The following is a 21769-nucleotide window of genomic DNA, read 5'->3' as shown; positions in this document are numbered from 1 at the left end:
GAATGGTTAAAAGATTTCCAAATTGAATAATTTTTTTGTGTGCATGATCTTTGATAATAAAGATAATAAACGGTTTCGATTATGATGTTTGTATGGTGAAGATACGGTAATAATAAGTGTTAATAATAAGTGAAGAGGCAAGTAGTTATTTTACATTTGGTTGAGGTGATATTCAGGTTACTTTAAAAAGTTGAAAGCAGATAGTATAATAAGGGCATAAGTCAAATAGATCAAGGTTTACTACCATTTGTATTAGAAGGGTGGTTAACCTTCCAGTTATATTTTCAGGTGAGGGAAGGAAGTAAGACAAATGAAAGAGAATGCATCAAACAAACAAAAAAATTTAAGGTGTGTATAACTTAATGTTTTCCAGTTATATTTTCTAAATCTAACTTTTATTTTAAGATATTCGATATTATCTACATTAAAGAGTGGGTGAGTGGGCTAAACCTCACATTTGGCTAGTCGATAATTTGAATCTGCAGTTGACGAAAATTGAACTTAAGACCTCTCACTTATAATTAAGAATAGTACTATTAGACCTTATTATTGACATATTCTAAACTTAACTTTGAAGTGTAAAAATATTTTCTCACCTTCTTCCTCAACTTCTCTCTTCATCTCTCATTTCTCATCTCTAACAAAATTCCCCAGATTTAAAATGATATAGTTATCAATAAATAAGCCCCGTGGTGGGAGTACGTTGCGTGTAGAGAAACCGACTGCCTAGAAGTAAGAATCTAACAAAGAGTGGGAAGTTGAAAGGATACGAACAACGAAGTAGAAGAGTTATGCTGGTATGGATTTTCATTTATGTTGCAGAACTATAGCGGATATACTCCCCACATAAATAAAATACTCCTCATATACACCGAGTTCAAATCCTTCTCTCCTCAATTTATATTACTTTAAAGTAAAATATCGCTTGTAGGAGAAACTACCGAATACATTTGATGTAATTTGGCTGTTAAGGTTTGAGTGGCATTAGCATATCAGATTGTGGTTCAAGCTTAAAATCTTCAATTTTCTTTCAATTCTTGACATTACATAATCGATCCAAGCAATATATATATTCTACCCAATCCAATCTCGAAATCTATGAATATCAATTTAAAGCCAATTTGGCAAGTGTGAGAGATATGAGGGATGCTGATGCATTGACCAAGATACACACACACACACACACACACGGGAAGAATGTGGCTATCCAACCAAGAATAAGTTGTTTTATTTTATGTTGGTCACTGAATTGCAACAAGGCGGAGCTCTCTCTGAAATGGAAAGTGTCTGCATAAATTAAAAACAATGAGTAGCATTGAGTAAAAGCAAGGTATTAATACAACTAATAGAACAAAAGTTACACCCCGAGGATCCCGTCCTAGGGCCATGACTGTTTATTTCCTGATTATATTTGTTTTTCGCTCTCATGTAATGGAGTGGTGGTGGTTGAAGTTTACTTTTTGTACATTGTTTTACTTTTTGTAAATTGTTTAATTTTTCGAGTGAAAAAAGATTTTCAAAGTAGGAAGGGCAATCCATCAATCTGCACCTCTTCGAATGTATATGAAGAAAGTTGAGGTTCTATTTTAAAATCAATTGATAATATAGAGAGTAGTTTAACTTCATATAATCTCTTGCATAGTTTGGTCATTTACCAATGTGGAACTTTGTCCTCACATTTTCACACGTCCCTCGCTGTTTATTTGATTTATACTGAATCCTAATTATATTTGTTTTTGCTCTCACTAGAAAAATGGCCCACGTGTTGCAGCGGGTTCTAATTACGTAATGCATTTTCAATTGGATTAATCTAGAAAACGCATTTTCAAAGTAGCTTTACAAATTGAATCTCTCAAATTCTCTGTTTCCATTACTGTTAAACTACTTTCCATTAGCTTTACAAATTTGTGAGATTCAGTAGTTCATTAGAATTTCTAGAGATTAAGTAGTTCATTAGAATTTCTCACAATTAAATAGTTCATTAGAATTTCCCACAATGAAAACTTCTCGTCGAAAATGAATGAAACACATTGAGGGTTTCACTTTCCTAAACCCTCATTGTGTTTCATTCGTTTTCATTCCCCCAATTAAACTGATAAACTAATTCACACAACCTGAGTTTCAAACCAACCTAAGCACAGATTCAAACCCGAGTTTCAAACCAAATTATATAATGTTAATATACTTTTGATTAGCTTTACAAATTTGTGAGATTAAGTAGTTCATCAGAATTTCTCCCCAATTCTAATGAAAACTTCCTGTCGAAAATGAATGACTTCAACTTAAAACATAAAATGTTGATTGACCCAATCTTAGTATTAACCCCCAAATCAAATTCCTTTGTTTGTGTTTTATCTCTTTCCTTTATTCCAAATTGACATAATTCCAGATAAAAAGCCTCAAAGAATCTAAACCTTCCTTTAGATGAATTCTATGTGTGCATGTTCCCAATAAAACAGAATGTTTAACCATCTTTCTAATAAAACAAACTCCAGTTGCTTGAGCTGTCACATTCTGGCCCGAGGCGGATCACTTCCCGGGCCCGCTTCACCACCGTAGCATGATATTGTTCGCTTTAAGCCCCTACCATGCCCTCACGGTTTTGTTTCTGGGAACTCATACGAGAACTTCCCGATGGGTCACCCATCTTGGGAATGCTCTCGCGCGCTACTCGCTTAACTTCGGAGTTCCCACGGAACCCGAAGCCAGTGAGCTCCCAAAAGGCCTCGTGCTAAGTAGGGATGGGAATATACATATAAGGATCACTCCCCCGGGCGATGTGGGATGTCACAATCCACCCCCTTAGGGGCTCGACGTTCTCATCGGCACACACGCGACCAGGGTTAGGCTCTGATACCAAATTGTCACATCTCGGCCCGGGGCGGATCACTTCCCGGGCCCGCTCCACCACCGTAGCACGATATTATCCGCTTTAGGCCCTGACCACGCCCTCACGGTTTTGTTTCTGGGAACTCACACGAGAACTTCCCCATGGGTCACCCATCCTGGAAATGCTCTCGCGCGCTACTCGCTTAACTTCGGAGTTCCCACGGAACCCGAAGCCAGTGAGCTCCTAAAATGCCTCGTGCTAGGTAGGGATGAGAATATACATATAAAGATTACTCCCCTGGGCGATGTGGGATGTCACATCTTCAATGAAAGGCCAACTTTATTTTTTCATTCCCCCAATTAAACCGATAAACTCACACAACCTGGGTTTTAAACCAACCTAAGCACAGATTCAACCATTACGCAAAAACAGCAAGCAATGCAAACCATTAAACACATGCAATTTATATATGTAATACCTATTTGCACATTATTATGAATGTCCATTGCATGGTTTAGTTCAAATCCTCCAACCTCATACACAACCCATAAGAGCCATTCGGAAACCAAAACAAACCCCCCTTGCAATTTAGCTCACTAATCCAATTGAATCAAAACAAATTCAATCAGGAAACAGAAAGTTAAGAACATCCCAAAAACCAAAAGAAACCCACTTGTAGTTTTAACTCACTAACCCATCGAATCAAAACAAATTCAGTTAGAGAAACAGTCCAAAATCATATATATATATATATATATATATATTATCTAAATGTAAACCAATTCTTAGCTAATTAACTGAGTATACCAAAGAATCAAATTAAATACAAATTCTTAAACTTTGGCATCCCAATAATCAAATAAGGAAAAACAACAATGTGTGTACTGCATGTGTGAGTGAATGTGCTGCATAAGTGTGTGAGTGTATATTGTATTGCCGAGGAAAACCAACAATACCTTCCAAGTGATAAAAAAAGGTATAAGCGTGAGTATATATTGTATGTGTTGTGTATGTATAAGTGCATGACAGTGTTTGTGTGACACTGCATATGTGTGTACTGTGTATGTATATAAAATGTGTGTGTAAGTGTAGGTAAGTGTGTGTTCTCTGTGCGGATAAGTGTATGTGATGTGTGTGAGTGTATATTGTATCTGTATGCAGTGTGTATAAAAAGTTAACAGTAAGGTAAGGCATATACCAAATCATTTAGTTGGAATATACATAAAATTATAGTAGGGTAAGGCAACAATGTAATCAAGCTACGGAATATATATAAAATAATGACATCACCAACTTTACTCCTCAACAATGTAATCAAGCTAACAGATTTTAAAATACTTAATTACTTATTCCTAAAGAGATGCAAAATTACAGTAGGGTAAGGCAAATACCAAATCACTTAGTCGGAATACACGTAAATTTTACTCCTTATAAAAAGAGAGAAAAAAAGTATATATAAAGAATGAGGAACACAAACCTATCCAAACAATAAAGATTTTGTAATAGGTAATAGCTTGCAAAACACCAAAAACTAATAGTTAGAAAAATAAAACATATATCAAGAAGATGAGACGAATTTGTGAGTAAAAAACTCATAATTTATAGCTATATTAAAGCATAAACATTCATGAAAACTCATAATTTATAGCTAAAAAGCACAAAGTATTTTTGCGGAAATATAAAGATCCCTTTTGTGCCCCAAACTGTCCTCTCTTAGCCTTCCTCCATCTTTACGTGTGAATTTTTTTTTTTTTGTGATGTTGGAATTTTGATCTATGGAGTTTAAGGCTCTGAAATATAGTATGATTTCAGAACATTTGACAATTTAGTTGTAAGCAGGAAAGTTAATAACCATGGTGGGCATATGAGAGAAAGAGAGTGAGAGAGAGAGAGAGAGAGAGTAGAAGCTCGGGAGGTTGTAGGTGGAGCCAATGTATCCCATATAACCACATTAAACGTGGATGCGAATGTAAATTTCCGAGGCAATGTTTAAGAAACTTAGAAGATAGATTATTATGCATTAATTGATTGATGCACACACAATAACAAATGGTTGGATTATGACTCTTTTCAAGCAAGCAAAGAGATAAAAAATAACAATCATTCAGGAAAAAAAATGAGCAAGAAGACAGATTCAGCGAAAAACCAACATCAACTTTTTGCAACCAAACAGAGGAATCCCAACAAAAAACAATGGTCCTTGACGTAAGAAAATGAACTCATCGGCCCAACAGAAGCCTCCAGCACTAATCCTAAAACACCTTTGCTTCTTAAACCTTCAATCACTACCTTTGCATGTTCGATTGCTCTGTAAAAATTAGAGAGAATAAGAGTTTGTGTTCGAACACAGTATCAGGAGAATTGAAAAAACAGACTCTGTAAACCTCACAAATGGGGTGAGATCCTCTCCGGATCATTCTCTCAGGATCCGTTGGACCAAGCCAATCAAACTTGATATTGGGGTTAGGAACAAAATATTTTTTAACTTTCCATTTGATTCTTTGCAGCAGCAGCCATGGAAAGGCCATATGCATCTGCATCCATGGCTACTTCTTAGACATCTGCATGGCTCAAGTATTTTTCGAATTCTTGCTGACCACAATTACAATTTCGAATCTGAAGCTGTATGAAATAAATAGAGTTTGTAAACACAAAAGATTTGAAAACGATTTCTCAACTTTTTAATCAGATGAGGCAGGCATGGGTTTCAAATCTCAATCTCTCTCTCTCTCTCTCTCTCTCCACCCTTCAGCGTCCTCCTCTTTGGCAAGTGATTGGGTTGATAATTAATCTTGGGCTTAATCAAAGGAAGCCCAGTTGTGCAAATCCTTTGTTTTGGGCTAGTGGCTGCTTTGGTGAAGGCGCCGGCCCACATAATATTAAAATGATGGTTCAGGGCGGCTAATAGGCAGCAACCCTACACCTAGGCTGACCAAAGGTATGGGGTAGTAGGACTCAGATCCTCTCCGGATCATTTCCGTGAGGATCCTCCTAACCGATTAATATCAACCGTTGATACAAATCCAACGGCCAAATTATTTTCACCTCTTTCTCTCTCTTTCCCTCGACTCTTTTCTTTCTCCCTCACTTGGAAGCACCCACCACCACCACACCTGCATCTTCTCAATCTTCTTCAGCCCCCGCCCTCTCCAATTAAATTCCTTGTTAGCTTTTGTATTTCTTATCTCTGAATTTTAATTTTTGCAGTATGTTCAATGATATTTTTGTAGGTCCTTTGAATTCAACAGGAAGAGGAAGAATTTGCAGCAGGGGAGGTTGGGGTAGGAGAAAGCCGGAAAGGGTTGCTGGGTTGTGAGACCACTAAGTTCAATGATTCAAGAGCTGTCAAGTTCCCAAGAGACAAGGTTATGAGACCACTAAGAGTGTTGTTGGAGAGGTTCAGCAAATGAAGGCCTCTTAATTTCCCAATGATACCTACTGGAATCTCTCCTTCAAGTCTATTGCTTGATAGATGTTACAACCCGTCTATAATTTTACTGTATTTTATTTTTTTGAAAAATGTTAAATGATCAAAATGCTCTTAGATGGTATGTGTCAATTTTCATTTATTTAGTATTCAGGACACGTATGAGATATTAATTAGTATATTACTCATCATTACAAACGATTGAGTACATGGTAGCGAAAATTAGAACTTGGAACCAGGAAGATTTTAAAAAACAAGTATCAATCATTTTATTTAAAGTGGAGGAAAAAGATAATATCACGGGATATAAAATATTAATGATAGAATAAAATAATAATAAAATAAGAAAGAGAGGAAGGGTGGAGAACCATCGAGAAAAGAAAGAAGGGAAAACGGAAGGGGAGAGGCCATTTTCTTCTTCTTCCTCCTTTGCTCACTTCACCCCTTGCAAACTATTTTCAACATAACTTCCTCATACGATAATGAAATCACACGAGGCCGGAAGCTATACTTTCGTAACACAGCCGTCTTCAATCTGATACCATACCCACCCTTTGAAAACGGGTGTACAAAGAAAACGAGGCCCAAACATATGGACGTTTTCCGGCGACTTTCCTCCGATTTCGGCCGACCCCGCTGGAACCTGGCCTCGACCCAAGTGAAAATAATGATTCTTTCCCCGTGGGCTCTCCTATTGCGTAAGTTTTTCCCAAGGTATTAACTTTCAGTTTTGGGATCAGTTCTTGAATTTGAATTTGAATTTGGTATTCTGTATGAATATTTGAGATGATACTCGTTGTATAGTTTAGGAGTTGAATCGAACTGGGCAATAAGGATTGCCCCCGTGGTGATAAAATATTCAGAAAATTGCCCTTGTAGTAAAAAAAATTAGGATTTAAACCCTTGTGATGAAGGTTATTAGCAAATTTGTGAGATTTCTGTTAAACTTCAATTAAATGTAGGGATAAAAGTGTCCAACCACTCTTTATTTTTAGCCTTCTTCTCTCTTCCCTCTTTTTGTCTTTTGTTGTGCCTTCTTCACTCTGCACTGCTGAGATTCACAAGTCCATCGTAAGCTCTGTAAAACACATAAATATATGGAGGGCATTATGACGTTTGTTTTTCTTTTGAATTGTATAAGAGTAAACCAGAGTAACAAACAAAATATAAAAAAGTTAATTGTTCCAAAAAAATAAACCTAGACTTAAGCTACTGCCGCTGAATCGGTGAATCTCTCTCATCCCATCTCATGCTCCGGTTTGGTAATTGCTTCAGCTGAGACGAAGAAGAAGAAGAAGAAGAAGAAAAGCAGTCAGCCAGCCACTGCCACTGCCTGCAAGCAATTTTTCATAAACTTGTAAGAAGAAGCAGAAAAACAGTCAGCCAGCCACTGCCACTGCCTGCAAGCAATTTTTCATAAACATGTAATTCTTCTGTCGTCATTTGTCGTCACTCTCTTCTTCTTCTTCCTTCCGGGCTGCCAGTGGTGCCGATGCAGAGGGCGGTGCTGCTGAGGCGCTCGAGGGCGAGCTAGCGCTTGCAGACAAGGGAGCAGGCATCACGGCTGGGCTTGGAGTCAAGCTGCCAGAAGACCTCGACGATCAGCTCGCGAGGAGACACATGTTGATCCGATCGTGGCCTTGCATTGCACCGTGGAGGTATAATTACACAGACACAGAGAGAGGAAGAGAAGGCAAGCAGAAATAAAGTGTGGTTGGACATTTTTATCCTTATACTTAACTGAGTTTAACATAAGTTTGTTTTTTGGGTTAATTTTGCTAATAATCTTCATCAAGGTTGAAATCCTAATTTTTTTATCACAATCCTCCAATACCTTATCATCAAGGAGACTATTAATCCGATTTGATCAAATATTAATAATAGAATAAAATAATAATAATAAAATAAGAAAGAGAGGAAGGGTGGAGAACCATCGAGAAAAGAAAGAAGGGAAAAAGAGAGAAGGGGAATTTGGTGTGGGAAAAAGGAAGGGGCGAGGCCATTTTCTTCTTTCTCCTCCTTTGCTCACTTCACCCCTAACAAACTATTTTCATCATAACTTCCTCATACGATAATGAAATCACACGAGGCCGGAAGCTATACTTTCGTAGCACAGCCGTCTTCAATCTGATACCATACCCACCCTTTGAAAACGGGTGTACAAAGAAAACGAGGCCCAAACATATTGGCGTTTTCCGGCGACTTTCCTCCGATTTCGGCCGAACCCGCTGGAACCTGGCCTCGACCCAAGTGAAAATAATGATTCTTTCCCCGTGGGCTCTCCTCTAGCGTAAGTTTTTCCCAAGTTGTTAACTTTCAGTTCTGGGATCAGTTCTTGAATTTGAATTTGGTATTCTGTATGAATATTTGACATGATACTCTTTGTATTGCTTAGGAGTTGAATCGGAACTGGGCAATAAGGATTGGTTGCATATTTAGGGAAGAACCTTGAACTCCTAACCTCAACTTGGTTCTCTTTAGAAATGTAAGAGTTGGGTTTGTTTTATAAGTATTAATGTTATTACAGAATCGAGGCCAGATATATTTGAATATTTTGTGTGCCATATTTGTCCTACCCCTGAAGAACAATGCTGAATTTGTATGTGTTGTAGCCTAGGTTTGTGTAGATAATTAGAGTTCTAAAACTACTAAGTGGTTCTATATTTTCCCATGGCATTGTCAGATGCTGATGCTAAATACTTGATTGGACAATGCTATTACTAGAGTAGTATATGACTCTTGGTTTTGATCTTTGATTTATTACTAGTTACGAATAATTATTCGAATGTTATCGTTTAGGGATTGCATGTTATTCTATGGCCTGAGAACTAGTTCCTTGATATCAAACATTGTACCTATTCTCTAGTTGAATATAACTATGTTCTGAATTCAAGACCAATTTCATATGGCAGGTCAGGTTCTTGTGGTTTGTTTGGCATGCTTATTTGATTAACTAGTGCAAATAAATGTTATCAAATTTAGTGAAGTTATAAATATACTGGATTCTATGTGAGGTGGTTGCTTTCAAACTATTATATGCTAAATACATAACTACTTATACAGAGAAAATGTAGGCAGCTAGTTTTATCTGCCAATATATCAAATTATACGTATCTTCCTCGCTCAATTTCATTATATACTCCAATTAGATTAGTTCTAACGAACCATTTTATTTGCTATAACTAGTCCAGCTAGTTATTATTAGATTATAGTTATATTATTGCTTTTATATGTACTATTGGGTTTGTATTTTGGTATACGATTTGAAAGGGGTATGCTTATAGTAGTTGATTACAATTATATCTAAAGTATATTGGTTAGTAATGTCATGGCTGGTATAGATATCAATAGTTGACAGATCCAATGTGGTGTGATTACTATTCGATTAAGTTCTTCACCTTTACACGTATCATGTTGTTTGCTTAAATGGTAGAATGATGTCCCATTAAACAAAAATATCTATACGCATGCCTATACTGAAACCAAAATCAAGTTGATGATTCACGTTCTGAAGCTATTATATGTATATATGTCTCATTTGCCTAGACAAGCTATACAAAGAAAGCATACAGTTTTTAATAGTTATTCTGATTACATGTATGTATTAATGTCTTGCAGTAGTCATAGGAGTTTATTGAACTGGTGAACTACGAATGGTTTGATCCCTTCTTAGGGTACGTAGGCAGTCTAACGCTAAAGTTAGATGCAGCCATAAAATAAAAGAAAATGACTGCATGGTTAAATCATTGATTGTGTTGTGGTCTTGTCTCAGAGGCAAGACATGATAGATAAATAGGAATGTGGTGATGTCACGTGTCGATCTTAGACGTATGTCGGGATCAGGGTGTGATAATAGATCTATAAGTCTCAGAAGATAAGAGGTCTTCAAATATTTCAACTCAACCCCCTTGGCAAGAATTGTGATCTTGTATTGATAGATATAAGTGGCATTAGTTGCGTTGGTCGAAGAGACTTGAAAATAAGTTTGATTGGTTTCATTAACAAATTTCATGAAATTCCAGTTCTCCAAGTAGTTAGAAGGCAACATACCGGAAAAAGCATTGTGAGATAGATCAATGATGCACATGTTTGGGAACTCATGGTTAGTTGCAAGCTTCCCAATTATTCCATGAAATTCATTATGACCCAAAATGAGAGCCTTTAACGCTGGTAATTCCTCCAACTGAGTGCAACGGGCCAAAAATCTACCATCCTCAAACTATTTTTATTTGGACATAGTTGAGGAATATCTCCGTCAATGATTAATTTTATAATCATTGTTTGCAACATCATAAGTCATGATTGATTGGGGTGGAATTGGCAGTGAACCTTGTAACAAGTTGGACGTCATTTCAAAAAACAACATATGTTTCCATGGAAGAATGAGTGGATTCTGGTCAAATGACTCGATGCCCGTTAAGAAGTTATTCGATAGACCCAAATTCAACGTTCTCTAGATGCAATCCAGAACCATTTTGGTATTTGGCCATAAATATTGTTGTCAGAAAGGTGAAGATTGTACAACTCGTCCTGGTTTTAGAAAAACTCAGTAAACTTTGTTAAGTTGCATGAATCCAACCACAGAAGTTGACACCTTGGAAGAGTAGCATTCCAATTGGGTTTAATTTGCAGAGAAAATTGGTTGAACGATAACCGAAGTGCCTTTAAACTCTTGAGGTTGGAAGGCTGAACAAATTCAACTCATCCTCTCAACTTAATTAAGGGAAAGGTCCATATCAGTTAATTGGGTCAAACTCCTTGTAACCCAAGATGGGATTTAACCAGTTTGTTCATTAGAACCCAAGTCTAGTTCTGTAAGTTGAGACAAGTTAGCAAGAAAACATGGGAATTTTCCCGTTAAGTTGGTATGCGCAAGGCCCAAATGAACAAGTTTGGTTAGCTTTCCAACCCAAGACCTGGAATAATCAGATGCTAACGATTGGTCTGTCTTTGTGAAAATGTCTTTTCCAGGCCAATACAAGCGACCATAAAATGAAGAAATGTTAAGGTAAAAGAGCTGAGTTAGGTTTCTGAGTGAAGATGGAACATTGGGATCAAAATTACAATAGTAGATGCCAAATATAGTTAAGAAACGAAGATTTCCGATGCCAAATATAGTAAGGTCACGGCCTAATCTTGATGGTATTTGAGACAAACTGAAGTGGTTATCTGAGAGATCAAGCCTTTGCAAGTGCACAAGTCGGAAGAGGCTACTGTTGCAGTTGATAAAACCATAGAGACAACAGCTGCCGAGTTCAAGGCCAATGACATGGCCAGACTCTTTATCGCACTCAACACCATCACCCGAACAACAGTTACTCTGATGAATGATGAAGTTTCCATTTTAAAATTGTAAAAATAAAAATAAATTAAAAAAAAAATTAAAACGGTAGTTGGAGCTCTCATCGGAGTCGGTTCCTTTCCCCACCTCTTCCATACATCTCCCTTCTGACGCTAGGCTGAACTCATGTTTCACTAATACTTTTCCACTAATTCATATTGCTAAAATGCTAAACTACCTACCTTTGGTAAAGTCTTGAACCAAATTATACCCCCTTGACTATAACGACAAACACTAATCCCTTGAGAGTGTTAGTCCTACTGATTAATTAAGTCTTATAGTCTTGAATCATATTTTCTCAATGAATGATGAAATTTTGAAAAATGACAACTTTTTTCGTCGTCGTGGGGAAGTTTTTGAGTCCATACAAGGGAAAAATAATTGAGTAGCATCGAGTAACAGCAAAATTAAACAATATACAAAAAGTAAATTTTGACCACTGCCACTCCATTACCATGGCAATTTTGTTTTATGTTTAAAGGGAAGTCTATGGCCCTCACATAAGAGAAATACTAAGGGAAGTCGATGGCTCTTCATGAACTGTCTGCCATCTTATATTTTTAGCACAATGTTTTATAATGTTGGCACGAAAATTGATTAAACTGTGAGGTGACAGAGAGTTTATTAACGTCATTCATGTTAGTCTCATTAGCATTTCCCTCCCATAATTGTGGAGAATCAATGTCATTCATGTTAGTCGAACTTAAAATATTTTACAAGTGAAGAAAGATTTTTAAAGTAAGAAAAGCAATCTATCGATCTGTGCCCCTTCGAAGGGATGTATAAACCATTTGGATCTTATTAACCAAATAGGCGATCTATATTGAACAAAATTTGTTGAAAGTATATTTGATTTCCCCTCCTCTTCCATCTCCCTTCTAGTCGTATGCATAATGCATGGACTCTTCCATTAATTTCCTTGGTGTTTATCAAGCTGAACTCATGTTCCACTCATACTTTTCCATTAATTCATATTACTAAAATGCTAATCCATCTACCTTTGGTTTCTCCCACTTTTCAGGCCTAAAGTCTTTGTTGGAACCAAATTACACACCTTTGACTGTCACCTCAAACATTCTCCTCAATAACATTAATAATTATTTACCTTTGTTTTGTACCAGTTTAAAGGCTTGAACCAAATTACACGCCCTTGACTATCATCACAAACATTCTCGTCAAGGGATTAGTGTTTGTCCCACTATTAATTAAGACTTATAATCTTGAACCATATTTTTGCCCAACTCGATGAATGATGAAATTTGAAAAATAATAACTTTTTTCGTCATCATGGCAAAGTGTTTGTATCTATACAAAGAAAAAACAATTGAGTAACATCGAGAAATAGCAAAATTAAATAAGCTCATTTTTAACTATGCCTCCTAAAACTTTATTTTGATCTCGTTTTGCCCATTGTAATTAAAAACTTGCACTTTACTATCTGAAACTCAGAATTCGTTCCACTTTGACTTGTGGGCTATTTCTTCCTTTTAAACTCATTGGGACCATGTCTTTTCCAGGCCAATGATGTGGCCAGACTCTTTATCGCACTCAACACCATCACACGAACAACAGTTACTCTGATGAATGATGAAGTTTCCATTTTAAAGTTGTAAAAAAAAAAAAAATTAAAACGGTAGTTGGAGCTCTCATCGGAGTCGGTTCCTTTCCCCACCTCTTCCATACCATCTCCCTTCTGACGCTAGGCTGAACTCATGTTTCACTAATACTTTTCCACTAACTCATATTGCTAAAATGCTAATCTATCTACCTTTGGTAAAGTCTTGAACCAAATTATACGCCCTTGACTATAACGACAAACACTAATCCCTTGAGAGTGTTAGTCCTACTGATTAATTAAGTCTTATAGTCTTGAATCATATTTTCTCGATGAATGATGAAATTTTGAAAAATGACAACTTTTTTCGTCATCGTGGGGAAGTTTCTGAGTCCATACAAGGGAAAAATAATTGAGTAGCATCGAGTAACAGCAAAATTAAACAATATACAAAAAGTAAATTTTGACCACTGCCACTCCATTACCATGGCAATTTTGTTTTATGTTTAAATTGAAGTCTATGGCTCTCACATAAGAGAAATGCTAAGGGAAGTCGATGGCTCTTCATGAACTGTCTGCCACCTTATATTTTTAGCACAATGTTTTATAATGTTGGCACGGGAATTGATTAAACTGTAAGGTGACAGAGAGTTTATTAAAAGTTCCATTTTTGATATAGTCTCCTTAGCATTTCCCTCTCATAATTGTGGAGAATCAACGTCATTCATGTTAGTCGAACTTAAAATATTTTACAAGTGAAGAAAGATTTTTAAAGTAAGAAAGGCAATCTATCGATCTGTGCCCCTTGGAAGGGATGTATAAACCATTTGGATCTTATTAACCAAATAGGCGATCTATATTGAACAAAATTTGTTGAAAGTATATTTTGATTTCCCCTCCTCTTCCATCTCCCTTCTAGTCGTATGCATAATGCATGGACTCTTCCGTTAATTTCTTTGGTGTTTATCAAGCTGAACTCATGTTCCACTCATACTTTTCCATTAATTCATATTGCTAAAATGCTAATCCATCTACCTTTGGTTTCTCCCACTTTTCAAGCTTAAAGTCTTTGTTGGAACCAAATTACACACCTTTGACTGTCACCACAAACATTCTCCTCAATAACATTAATAATTATTTGCCTTTGTTTTGTGCCGGTTTTAAGGCTTGAACCAAATTACACGCCCTTGACTATCATCACAAACATTCTCGTCGAGGGATTAGTGTTTGTCCCACTATTAATTAAGACTTATACTCTTGAACCATATTTTTGCTCAACTCGATGAATGATGAAATTTGAAAAATAATAACTTTTTTCGTCATCGTGGCAAAGTGTTTGCATCTATACAAAGAAAAAACAATTGAGTAACATCGAGAAATAGAAAAATTAAATAAGCTCATTTTTAACTATGCCTCCTAAAACTTTATTTTGATCTCGTTTTGCCCATTGTAATTAAAAACTTGCACTTTACTATCTGAAACTCAGAATTCGTTCCACTTTGACTTGTGGGCTATTTCTTCCTTTTAAACTTATAGGTAGCCTTCTAAAACATATGTGGGACCCAACACCCAATAAGTCTATGCCACATGTGCAATAAATTTGATTATAAATTTCCACTATACGTTAACATATATTCAACAATCAGACAATATTATGTTTAAAAGAAATTAAAGAGATGAAAAATATGAAAATGAAATTGATTAGCCTGGTGCACACAAATCAACCACATAAGAAATTAATAGATCTAAGACAACGTGGAGCGAATTTTGAGTTTTATGGAAACGACTTTCAAGTTTCAGGAGGTAAAATGGAATCAAAATCGAGTTCGAGGGGGCAAAGTCGAGTGACTTTTGAGTTTCAGGGAGCAAAGTTGCTACTTTTGAATTATATGAAGCAAAGTAAGATGAAATCGAGTTCCAGAGTCGTAACTAAAAATAAACCATTAAATAATTTGCCAAAAAATAAATAAATAAATAAATAACTTCTATCACCGCCACTCCATTATCAAGGCAATTTGGTTTATAATTAAAGGGAATTCTATGGCTCTCCCATAATTGTAGAGAAATCAACGTCATTCATGTTAGTTGAACATGTAATCTTTTTTAAGTGAAAGAAAGATTTTCAGAGTAAGAAGGGCAATCTCACTAGGACCTATGATAATATAGTGTTTGTGCTTGAGTGGACTAAAAATTTGTATGAGCTCCTGAGGTTGTTGCAACACTCAAGGGTTTTGGGCTAAGACTGATTAAGCATGCTGAAGGAGGAATGACCAAAAGTGCATTTTCTATCCTAAAATTACAGTCTAGAGAAAGCTCAAAAGCTAGTAATTCTAAGGAGATGAAGTTTTGGAAGAACTATGATAAGAAATGTAGTTTTAAGACTAGTGACAATTTGGTGAATTGTGAAACACAATGGTAACAGGGAAGGCACAAAAAGAGGCTTGTAAAACCTGCAACAAACTGCACTTTGGTGAATGTTGGTATAAGGGCAAAGCCAAGTGCAAAGCCCCGTATTAAAGTTATAATAAAAATATTGTTTGCCTTGTTTTAAGGTTGGGAAATTACCTATAGTAATGTCATGGCTGGTATAGATATCAATAGTCGACAGATCCAATGTGGTGTGATTACTATTCGATTAAGTTCTTCACCTTTACACGTATCATGTTGTTTGCTTAAATGGTAGAATGATGTCCCATTAAACATAAATATCTATACGCATGCCTATACTGAAACCAAAATCAAGTTGATGTATATGTATATTTGTCTCATTTGCCTAGACAAGCTATACAAAGAAAACATACAGTTTTTAATAGTTATTCTAATTACATGTATGTAGTAATGTCTTGCAGTAGTCATAGGAGTTTATTGAACTGGTGAACTACGAATGGCTTGATCCCTTTTTAGGGTACGTAGGCAGTCTAACGCTAAAGTTAGATGCAGCCATAAAATAAAAGAAAATGACTGCATGGTTAAATCATTGATTGTGTTGTGGTCTTGTCTCAGAGGCGAGACTTGATAGATAAATAGCAATGTGGTGATGTCACGTGTCGATCTTAGACGTATGTCGGGATCAGGGTGTGATAATAGATCTATAAGTCTCAGAAGATAAGAGGTCTTCAAATATTTCAACTCAACCCCCTTGGCAAGAATTGTGATCTTGTATTGATAGATATAAGTGGCATTAGTTGCATCGGTCGAAGAGACTTGAAAATAAGTTTGATTGGTTTCATTAACAAATTTCATGAAATTCCAGTTCTCCAAGTAGTTAGAGGGCAACATACCGGAAAAAGCATTGTGAGGTAGATCAATGATGCACAAGTTTGGGAACTCATGGTTAGTTGCAAGCTTCCCAATTAGAACCCAAGTCTAGTTCTGTAAGTTGAGACAAGTTAGCAAGAGAACATGGGAATTTTCCCGTTAAGTTGGTATGCGCAAGGCCCAAATGATCAAGTTTGGTTAGCTTTCCAACCCAAGAACTGGAATAATCAGATGCTAACGATTGGTCTGTCTTTGTGAAAATGTCTTTTCCAGGCCAATACAAGCGACCATAAAATGAAGAAATGTTAAGGTAAAAGAGCTGAGTTAGGTTTCTGAGTGAAGATGGAACATTGGGATCAAAATTACAATAGTAGATGCCAAATATAGTTAAGAAACGAAGATTTCCGATGCCAAATATAGTAAGGTCACGGCCTAATCTTGATGGTATTTGAGACAAATTGAAGTGGTTATCTGAGAGATCAAGCCTCTGCAAGTGCACAAGTCGGAAGTGGCTACTGTTGCAGTTGATAAAACCATAGAGACAACAGCTGCCGAGTTCAAGGCCAATGACATGGCCAGACTCTTTATCGCACTCAACACCATCACATGAACAACAGATACTCGGATGAATGACGAAGTTTCCATTTTAAAGTTGTAAAAAAAAAAATTAAAACGGTAATTGGAGCTCTCATCGGAGTCGGTTCCTTTCCCCACCTCTTCCATACCATCTCCCTTCTGACGCTAGGCTGAACTCATGTTCCACTAATACTTTTCCACTAATTCATATTGCTAAAATGCTAATCTATCTACCTTTGGTAAAGTCTTGAACCAAATTATACGCCCTTGACTATAACGACAAACACTAATCCCTTGAGAGTGTTAGTCCTACTGATTAATTAAGTCTTATAGTCTTGAATCATATTTTCTCGATGAATGATGAAATTTGGAAAAATGACAACTTTTTTTGTCATCGTGGGGAAGTTTCTGAGTCCATACAAGAGAAAAATAATTGAGTAGCATCGAGTAACAGCAAAATTAAACAATATACAAAAAGTAAATTTTGACCACTGCCACTCCATTACCATGGCAATTTTGTTTTATGTTTAAATTGAAGTCTATGGCTCTCACATAAGAGAAATGCTAAGGGAAGTCGATGGCTCTTCATGAACTGTCTGCCACCTTATATTTTTAGCACAATGTTTTATAATGTTGGCACGGGAATTGATTAAACTGTGAGGTGACAGAGAGTTTATTAAAAGTCCCATTTTTGAGAGAGTCTCCTTAGTATTTCCCTCCCATAATTGTGGAGAATCAACGTCATTTATGTTAGTCGAACTTAAAATATTTTACAAGTGAAGAAAGATTTTTAAAGTAAGAAAGGCAATCTATCGATCTGTGCCCCTTGGAAAGGATGTATAAACCATTTGGATCTTATTAACCAAATAGGTGATCTATATTGAACAAAATTTGTTGAAAGTATATTTGATTTCCCCTCCTCTTCCATCTCCCTTCTAGTCGTATGCATAATGCATGGACTCTTCCATTAATTTCTTTGGTGTTTATCAAGCTGAACTCATGTTCCACTCATACTGTTCCATTAATTCATATTGCTAAAATGCTAATCCATCTACCTTTGGTTTCTCCCACTTTTCAGGCTTAAAGTCTTTGTTGGAACCAAATTACACACCTTTGACTGTCACCACAAACATTCTCCTCAATTATGTGATTCAATCAGTTGTTTATTAAATATTGTTTTCTTTATTCTTAATATAAATTCAATAGAGACCGATTTCATTATGTGGATTCAGCTGCTTTAATTGATTTATGAGGGGTTTCTTCTAGCATGATCTAAGATTATTCATTTACTTTAAATATTTGACTTTTCTTTAGTCAATTTACGAATATAAATACATTTAAAACGTGTAAGTCACGCGTAGCATACCGTGATTCAGAAAAATGCCTTCTGCACGCGCTCATGCGCGTGCATGAAGGCTAGTGAATCATAAACTAAACACAATAGTTTGGTTGTAGTTGGACGTGCGTGGGTGCTTGGTGAATCAAGAAACTTCATGGATCCGGGATACCTAACAGTCAAAAATGAGATTGTCGTATCAGTTAGCTATACCACAAGATTTTCGTATCAGTCAAAAATATAAGTTAGAAATGAAGATTGTCGTATCAGTTAGCTATACCAAAAGATTTTTTGGCATCCGGAGGATTATTCTTCCATAGAAATTTCAAAAAATGAGAAAGTTGAACTAATCAAATTTCAACAAGTTTGAAAAATCAACTATTTATATACATGAGTATCCTGATTGATGTGTTTTGTTTATTTGAAGAACGGTCTTCAAGTTATGGAGTGAGACATTCATTTAAAATTAACAAAACAATGTAATAATTAGAAAAAGGGTTGTCTAGACTCTAAATGGTGGGGTACTCATTGACACATGACCTAAAATAAAGGAAAAATCATACCGTTTACTTTTTAAGTCAACAAAAGTGACAAGTTCCAAGTTGGAATAATGCAATTTTCATCTTAGGAAGCTGTAATGCTGGTTATAAGAAAGGTATTTCGCACGCAGATAATAATGTGAATAAATTAGTTGTCAAATGATTGTTTTTTTTTTTTTTTGAACAAATGATATTATCTACACTAAGAGGGAGGGGGTGGGCTTAGCCTCACAATGGGCTAGCAATAATGTCATTCAATCAGTTGTTTATTTTTTATTTTTTTTGAACAAACGATATTATCTACACTAAGGGGGAGGGGGTGGGCTTAGCGTCACAATGGGCTAGCAATAATGTGATTAAATCAGTTGTTTATTAAATATTATTTTCTCTATTCTTAATATAAATTCAATAGAGACTGATTTTTATTACATGGATTCATCTGCTTTAATTGATTTATGAGGGGTTTCTTCTAGCATGACCTAAGATTATTCATTTACTTCAAATATTTGACTTTTCTTTTGTCAATTTACGCATATAAATATATTTAAAACATGTAAGTCATGCGTAGCATGCCGTGATTCAAAAAATGCATTATGCACGCTCGTGAGCATGTGCATGAAGGCTAGTGTATGGAAATTGAACACGTATAATGTAACTTTTTTTTTTTCTTCCAAACTTTATAAATGGCTTGGTGTCTGTAAAATATTAGACGCAAAGTAGGGATGTTTGTATCATATCTCAAAATTAAAATTTTGTTGGCATAATCTACATTTTGTTTGTGCAACCAAAAATAAGTACTGAAAATGGACAGAAAACAATTTGTAAGACTCGAATGCATGTTGAGCATGACTAGAATATTTCTGGTGATAATCGATTGATGACTGATCGAATGAAAATACTTACGCCGACAGAACTTAGCGTGATAAACACAGAATTAAACCTACTAGCTAGCTCGACTGTTTCATCCATAGAATCGACTTGACTCTATGGATAAGTGCTCTGCCTTGTTGCAATCCAAGGAATGGTTTTGCGATTAACAAGTCTGCTCCTGCATATTCTTTTGTTTATCCAATGGCGGCATCTTGGACGTAAGAAGGAGAAGGGACGAGTAATTGTTGTCCATCAAAGGAGTACGTAATTTCGGGTTTCGATGGGGCTTTAGCCCTTTGTTACTGTGGCCGGAGAAGAACATGAATGGTAATTACTAATTGGCGATGCCTTATCATGTGGGACAAGACAAATTTGGCCTTAATAGCTTGACTTCAACTGAGAACAATTGGCTGATACGGTTAAGATGCTTTATTTGTAGGGGTGTGATATCCACACACTCCATTTTACTTCTCACACACCTTTTTAATTTTCCACCGTCGGATCGGAGAAATTGAAGAAGATCAACTGACATAAATTATCAAGGGTGTGTGAAAAGTAAAATGGACTGTGTGGATAGCACACCCCTATTTGTAAGTGGGAGAATGAGCTCATCTCCCAAGGAGTACAAGTATTATCACACACCTTTTTGGATAATGCTTGTCCCCTCACTTACGATTAACGTATCTTCATTGTACAAACATCATATCGAAACTGTTTATCCTCTTTATCATAATCATATCTGCAAAAATCCTTCAATTCAGAGATCTTTTAGTCATTCATTCATGAAAGCCAATCAACGTTTATAGTAACAAGTAGCATATTCATAATGAATTGTTTATTTATTTTATGTATATGAATGGTTAAATAATCACTACGAAAAATCATACGTGTACCGAAAAATCACTACGAAAATATTTTCTTATATAAGATACTTACCATAATGAGGAGAAATTATAGAGTGGTATTGTATCACCACGACAGTTGTGATACTTCCACTCAAAATTTGCCATGTATACAACTTATTTACAGTTGGAATAAATATTTATTTTATACTTACAAAATAAAATTTTCAAAAAAAAAATGAAAAATGAAAATAATTCTGCAGCCATCGCTGCCGTTGTTGACTTTCCCTTTCTTCTTCGACCTCTTTCTCTCTCTACAACTCTCTATCAAATATCAGGGTCGAAGAGAATAATGATAACTTTCAATAGATGAGAACCCTATTGATGATTTTGGTGCTGCATTTCGCAATCTGGCAATGAATTGGAAGGGCATGACCCTTTTTTCTAATTACCTGTCTAAACTAATGGTTATTTGTAATTGTAATTTATCGGGTAAAGAACTTGTTGAAGTCTGGGGAAGAGATCAAAAGGGGCGGCAGCCTCAGAGCAAGGGGTGGAATTCTGGAGAACTGCACTAAGAATACGTAGGAATGGAGGTGGTTATGGGTATTTTATTTTCTTCAAGTTTTTATTTATTTTTTAAATTTCATTTTTTATGTTAAAATAAGCTTTAATCCCAGCAGTATTACAATTGTACATGTGTCAACTTTTAAGTGGAAGTATCATATGCTGATGTGGTAGTACGGTACTACCTAATAATTTCGAGAATTAAAAATTATAAATAAAACAGAGAAACATTAAATATATATGCTGACATTAAATAAAATCTAAGAACTAAAATCAAATTTTAATCTTGTATAAGATATTTTTCTAAACTTTATCTTATTTAAATATTAAAATCTAATTTTTTATAAAATTAATCATGTTACATCCTGCAATATATAATTAATATTGTGCGCACCCAAAAATTTGTGTTAAGTGCTGAATAGGATATTAGCTAGCTTCGAAAGACATCCATCGATTCGTCGGCCTGTCACTTTGAATGCATGGTTGGCTTTACAAGAACGTTTATGTTGATGATCAGTGGCTTATAATCTGGTTCACAAGACCTCATGCCCATGATTAGTGGAACAAAAGCTACTCTGTTTGTGAAAGAGATAGTAGCCTCAGTAACATTTTTATTAGTAGGAGTGAC

At 35.8% G+C, this 21769-nt stretch overlaps 1 long non-coding RNA gene across 2 annotated transcripts; it reads left to right on the top strand.

Annotated features, from left to right (window-relative positions):
* Positions 1 to 6591: 6591 nt before the first annotated feature.
* Positions 6592 to 9006, top strand: LOC148694151 (uncharacterized). Of its 2 annotated transcripts, none has more exons than XR_015966298.1 (3): positions 6592 to 6955; positions 7533 to 8547; positions 8653 to 9006. It is a non-coding gene; the product is annotated as an uncharacterized LOC148694151 (long non-coding RNA). The 2 variants fall into 2 exon arrangements; XR_015966299.1 differs by having other exon boundaries at positions 6592 to 6971.
* The last annotated feature ends 12763 nt before the right edge of the window (positions 9007 to 21769 follow it).

The sequence above is a fragment of the Pyrus communis genome, chromosome 9, assembly GCF_041283825.1.
Source record: "Pyrus communis isolate YQ-2024b chromosome 9, ASM4128382v1, whole genome shotgun sequence".
Classification (NCBI taxonomy): Eukaryota; Viridiplantae; Streptophyta; class Magnoliopsida; order Rosales; family Rosaceae; genus Pyrus; species Pyrus communis.
The sequence above is the reverse complement of the archived record's forward strand: the minus strand, read 5'-3'. Positions and strand labels throughout refer to the sequence as shown.